This window comes from Phocoena phocoena, chromosome 3, assembly GCF_963924675.1.
Source record: "Phocoena phocoena chromosome 3, mPhoPho1.1, whole genome shotgun sequence".
Classification (NCBI taxonomy): Eukaryota; Metazoa; Chordata; class Mammalia; order Artiodactyla; family Phocoenidae; genus Phocoena; species Phocoena phocoena.
Genome location: NC_089221.1, coordinates 123,590,749 through 123,597,325, shown reverse-complemented (window position 1 = coordinate 123,597,325; position 6,577 = coordinate 123,590,749). Strand labels below are relative to the sequence as shown.

Sequence of the window (6,577 nt, the reverse complement as noted above, 5' to 3'; positions counted from 1 at the left end):
CTCCTTAGGAAATGATAGCAGATGTTGTATTGACTAAGCCAAAAAGAAACCCAATGGCCTGGAGCCTGTACCTCCCTGCCAGACAAGTTAGTGTGGAAAAAAAGATGCCTCTGTCATCACCGACAGCTGTTTGGGACATAAGGATTTACGGCTCTCCCTTATGGTGTTTGGGGAGGAGCAGGTACCAGCTAGGCAGCTGTTGTTTATGTTTTGAGCATTTGTAAGAGCAAGTTCTGTGTGTGTTTCTAGTTCTGTCTTCTGCTTGGATCTGTTTCTGCTTATTCCATCTTCCCTTTTCTTTTTAACAATCCCCCACCCAGGGCAGGAACCTCGGCATCTCCTGCCTTTGTGGGCTCCTTCACCAAGAATGCACCCTGAATCCAGGTAAGCAGCAGTAGAATCAGCATCCACAGAATCCCAGGATGGTGTTTTCATTTGATCTCTGCCCTACAAATATTTACTGAGCCCTGGGACTTACCAGGCCTGGGTGTGTGCTCTCTGGGTACAGATGCTCCATTTGATTGAAAGAACAGTTACTAGAATCAAAAGGGAGGCAGAGTTTCTCAACCTTAGTGCTATTGACACTTTGGATGAGATAATTCTTTGTTGTGAGAACACTCTAGGATTTTAGCAACATCCCTGGCCTCTCCCCATTAGATACAGGCAGTACTCATGCCCTAAGTTGTGATGACCAAAAATGTTTTCAGACATTGCAAAATGTCCCCGAGGGGCAAATTCCCACTCCCCAATCTTTTTTGTTTTTTTTAATTGTATTTATTTATTTAATTTTGGCTGCGTTGGGTCTTCATTGCTGCACGCGGGCTTTTCTCTAGTTGCAGTGAGCAGGGGCTACTCTTCATTGAGGTGTGCGGGCTTCTCATTGCGGTGGCTTCTCTTGTTGCGGAGCACGGGCCGTAGGCTTGCAGGCTTCAGTAGTTGTGGCGCACGGGCTCAGTAGTTGTGGCTTGCAGGCTCAGTAGTTGTGGTGCGCGGGCTTCAGTAGTTGTGGCGAGCAGGCTCAGTAGTTGTGGCACACGGGCTCTAGAGCGCAGGCTCAGTAGTTGTGGCGCACGGGCTTAGTTGCTCTGCAGCATGTGGGATCTTCCCGGACCAAGGCTTGAACCCATGTCCCTTGCATTGGCAGGCGGATTCTTAACCACTGCACCACCAGGGAAGTCCCTACCCCTCAATCTTGAAAGCCATTTTTTTAAGGATCATGGTGGAAATCTTTTGGGGTGTCTTTCCAGCCTGAGTCAATGACCCCTTTTTCTCCTAGTTCTGCTCCTCACTATCCCATGCTTGTGTGTTGTGACCTGAAGCCTATGGACTGGGCAGATTGGACATCTGACCCAACTTAGGTCTCTCAGCTTCTTTCCTTTGGGAATTTGAAACTAGGACCCAGGGACTGAGTACCAGCTGGGTTCTTCAGGGGGACAAAACTTAAACGCAAATTTAGAAGATGTGGGCGGATGTATGATAATGTGGGGAACATGAAGCAGAGATATACTACTGCAGAGATAAGAATGAAATAAACTACGGGGATGGGGAATAAATTAGGAGGTAGGGATTAACATATACACACTACTATATATAAAATAGATAACCAACAAGGACCTACTGTATACAGGAACTACACTCAATATTTTGTAATAACCTATAATGGAAAAGAACCTGAAAAAGAACAGTAATAAAATAGTAACTAAATCATTGTGCTGTACACCTGAAACTAACACAACATTGTAAATCAACTATACTTCAAAAAAAATGCAATAAACTACGGAGAAACACAGAGGAAGAGGCAGACAGAAGTCACCTCATTCTGGCCCTTTCTGGTTCCAGTACTTCCTAAGGACAGGGTAAACTTCCTGCCTTGGGTAGGAAAGACATTGATAACTAATTCCTCTTTTGTGCTAGGGCAGTTTTTGTTTGCTTTTTTCTGAGTCCTAACTGGTACATTCTCTCTAGCCTGGAAGTGAAATCATAACCAGAAAACATCAGGGATCTAGGCAGTTTAGGGAACTGTTTCTAACCCTCAGGGCAGCTCCACCCACCTCTGCAGATGCGCGCCATTCTCCTTTCTCTACCAAATGGCTTCCTCACACTCTCTATAGAATTTTTCTTGTCATAACCTTAGCTTGTACATGGCCTGGTATGTCATGGCCTCAGCTCAACTTCTGGTTTGCTGTCCATTCACTAACAGCAAACCCAGGCTGGGTTTCTTGGCTCAGATTTCTGAGCAAGAGAGTCTGATTGGCTCATATGGCAAAACACTATTGGCTGCCCATCCCACAATCATCCCTCCCAATCAGTTTTGTTCAGGTGAACAACCCAGGGTGATGGACCAGAATTGGTTTGTTAAGGGCAATGAGATGTAAAAGGAATCTTCTTGGGAGGCTTATGGAAAGAATTTTATCCTTGATACAAGAAGGCAAAGCCCAAGGAGGAGCTAGTCCATCCCCTTCCTGCCTACTTTGGATATGTCATGTGAGGACATGATATATGAAGCCATGGCAGCCATTTTGCAACCATGAAGTAAAGCCAAGAGACTTAGAGAGGAACTGGCAGAATCGGGCTACAAAGCCTTGAGCTGACAAATTAACCAACCCCGGAGCCATGTACCTTTAAACTTCTTGTTACATGAGATAATTAGGTATCCTTACAGTTTAAGCTACTTTGACTCCAGTATCCTGTTACATGAAGCCAAAAGGATCCTGACCGATACAGTATAGCTCATCTTTTCAGGCCAGGTCACTCAGGTTCCAGGTCACTAGCAGGCTATCCTGTCACACACCTACCTCCAATCCATGTGTTTATTCCCCTGCCCCAAACTTTTATTATGAAAATTTTTACACCTACAGAAAAGTTGAGGAAATAATACAGTGAACACTGAAATACCCCTCACCTAGATTGTTAACATATGCAGCTAAATGCTGTATATGTTCATTGTATAATATTTCCATATATATGAGGTTATTTTTTTCACTGAACCATTTGAAAGTAAGTTAGAGAGTTTATGAAGCTTCACCCCAAAGTACTTCAGCATTTATCTCCTAAGAAACAAGAACATTTTCCTATATAACCAAACAGTCATTATAGTAGATTTAATACTGATTATTCTCTAATGTAAAAATCTTACTAAATTCTTCAATTTTCTCAGTAATGTCCTTTAGAGCATTTTTTTTTTGGTTTGTTTGGTCCAGTCTCCTTTATTCTAAAACAGCTCTTCTGCTTTTTTTTTTTTTTTTTTGGTCTCTCCTGTCACTTTCAGGCCAGTTGTTTTTATCTGGTTGTTTCTTCAGAATTAGATCTCGTTAAAGATTTTTAGCAAAAACTCTACAGAGGTGATGTTGGGTCCTTCTTGGCACATCACAAGAGGCACAGGGAGCCACTGTGTCCTATTATTGGTCGTGCTAAGTTTAATCAGTTGATTAAGGTGCTATCTGCTAGAATGCTCCATTATAAAGAGTTTGAAAAGATGTCTTTACAATGAATAAGTAATCTGTGGGATAGTACTTTGAGAATATCTTGTTCCCCAACAACTTTCACCCAAAGTTTTAGCAGCCATTAGTAAACCTTGCCTGAATCAACTATGTGATTACAAAGATCACATTTTTTTAAATTTTATCATTTCCTCTCTACATTTATTAGATGGCATTCTACTGCTTAAGGAAAAGAGCTTTCTCTTCCCTCACACTCACTTTTTAATTTTCTTGAGTATTATTATGAACTCAGATTTTTCATTACCACTCATTTTCTTTTCGATTTTCAATTTGTCCCAAATTTGGCCCCTTCAAGGTGGGAGCCCCTTCCAGCTGGTCTCTGTCCTTCAGACATAACCCCATCTTTGTTTGAGCACTTCTTTGTTCTCTAGCAGAGGAAAGCCCAAGCTCATTTTGTATTTTCCTTTGATTCACACCTAGAATCAGCCATTTCCCCAAGATAACTTGATTACTTTTAGTGAGAAGTAGTTCATAGAAAGCAAAAACTGGGTGGTAAGAGTGCTCATTGCTATCGGGATGTCATTGTGTCTAGGTCCTTTCAGTGGACAGAGCCAGGAGTATGTTTGATTTTAAATCATAAATTTATCTTTATCCCCCAACTCCAGTCCAACACCACAGGATTCTTCCTCTTTTCCTCCCAGTGCATATTTTTTATCTCTTTTCTCCCACAGTGAAAACCTGGTTTTCAATCCAACATCAATATATTTACTCATTTGCTCCTCCTTACAATACACCCAATAGTATCAGAATTACTGTATCAGTACCACTACCAAGAACAAATCTACTAATAAAGTTCCAGATTGTTTGCAGTGCTTTCTTTTTAATCCCTAGAATATAGCCCACTAAAGGTAAAAAGATCTGTTAAAAAAACTTTTAACCTCGAAATAGGTTCATTTGTTTCTTTTTATATTCAGTGTTAGAGTTTTCCTTTCCATGTTGACTTAATTTTTTTCTTTGTGATAGTGGGCTTCTTAATTTTTTTCCAGTTTTATTAAGATATGACTGCTATATAAGATTTGTAAGTTTAAGGTATACAACATAATGATTTGGCACATGTATATATTGATACAATTACCAAAGTTTAGTTAACATCCATGACAAAAATATGGAATGCTTCACAAATTTGCATGTCATCCTTGTTCAGGGGCCATGCTAATCTTCTCTGTATCATTTCAATTTTAGTATACATGCTGCCAAAGCAAGCACTAATTTAATTTTTTGAATATGTAAAACAGTAGCATAGTTAAAAAGTCAAAACTATATAAAATGTAACTCAGAGTAGTTTTCTTCAATCCCTGCGTGTAAGTTTCTGGTTTATCCTTTCTTAATTGCAAAAATAAGCAAATAATATATATGTATATGTGCATGCATATACATATATCCTCATTTTTGCCTTTTTTATTCAAATAGTAGTATACCGCATATACTCTTTTGCACGTTATTGTTTTCACTTCATATTGTTTTATGTTGTACAAATGCAAGTGTTTTATAGCACTGGTGTTTCACTTATTTGCTCTCTCAAATGTATTTGGTATTTAGGAAGGTTTTATTTTTATTTTAATGGTTACTTTTATACTAAAACTAAAATAAACTCCATCCCCCCATCTTATTTTTGTTATTTTCTATTGGTTCCTCAACAATATTAAAATTAATTAATAATTTCTTCTATCCTCTCTTATCCCTATCCAGCAGTATCTCATTTGAATAAATATCCTTTTATCCTCATCAGCAACAAGTATATTCTATATTTCATCCCTCTTACCATTCTTCCCTTTTAATTATTATATAATATCTACTTTGCCTGGTCATGTAGTCTTCTTATAACCATCGTAGTTTTATAGGTAAATACATATTTTATGCTTACCATCAGTCCTTATGCCAATGTCTTTCCATTTTGGTTGTCTAAAAAACCTTTCTTCAGTAAATTCATGGGAGCAGTAGTCTCTGATTCTTTCATGTTCATCATTTGTGGCATGTTGACTAGATATAAAATCGTTGGCTCATGTTTTCTTTCCTTGAATATCTTCAATATGTTACTCTCTTTATTTCTTTATTTGGCTGCGTCAGGTCTTAGTTGCGGCACGTAGGATCTTCGTTGCAGCGTGCGGGATCTTTTGTTGTGGCGTGCAGGCTCCAGAGCACAGGGGCTCTCTAGTTGTGGTGCGTGGGCTTTAGAGCACGTGGGCTCAGTAGTTGCAGCATGCGGGCTTAGTTGCCCCATGGAATGTGGTATCTTAGTCCCCCGACCAGGGATCGAACCCGCATCCCCTGCATTGGAGGGCGGATTCTTAACCACTGGACCACCAGGGAAGTCCCTGTCTCTCTACTTCTTCTGGAATAAAGTTCAAAGACAATCATTTCTTTCCCATTTAGGTGACTTGATATTTTGACTAGATGCCCAAAAGAGTTTTTTCTTTTCTTGTAAAGTCCAGAAGTTTTCTGAGAATATACCTTGACATTGGTCATTCTGGATTGATTTTCCTAGGTACTAGTGTCAAATCTTTTTTTACTTCAGGAAAACTTTTCTCAAATGTTTGCTTTTTAAATTATTTTAAAATTTCCTCTGCTTTTTTTTTGGTGGGTCTTCTATGATAGTTTGTTCATTTGTTTACCTTTCCACATCTACCACTTTCTCACAGATCTCTTTGATTTGTTGGAATTCCCTCCTTTTCACCTACTGTTATCTGATATATTTATTCACTCTTCTGTTTTTTTCTATTTTAGTCTCCATCTCTCAAATGATTAATTCTGAGTTCTCCTACATCATTTCTGAGCTTCTCTAATTCTGATTTATATAGTCCTTTCCTCTCTGATATTATTTTATTAGTTTTTTATCTCATTTTGAAATAATAAATTTTTCATCTGTTTTATAAGCATGTCTTTCTGATATGTTTTCACTATTAGAATGATATTCTGCCCTTTCTTTTTCTTTTATTTTTTAAAATTAATTTATTTATATTTGGCTGTGTTGGGTCTTCGTTGCTGTGCGCAGGCTTTCTCTAGATGCGGCAAGCAGGGGCTACTCTTAGTTGCAGTGCATGGGCTTCTCATTGCAGTGGCTTCTCTTGTTGCAGAAC

General features: G+C 39.0%; 1 non-coding gene across 1 annotated transcript; it reads right to left on the bottom strand.

Moving 5' to 3' along the window:
- Positions 1-4,599: 4,599 nt before the first annotated feature.
- LOC136121826 (U6 spliceosomal RNA) lies at positions 4,600-4,706 on the bottom strand. Its single transcript, XR_010655827.1, has one exon. It is a non-coding gene; the product is annotated as a U6 spliceosomal RNA (small nuclear RNA).
- Between the last annotated feature and the right edge of the window lie 1,871 nt (positions 4,707-6,577).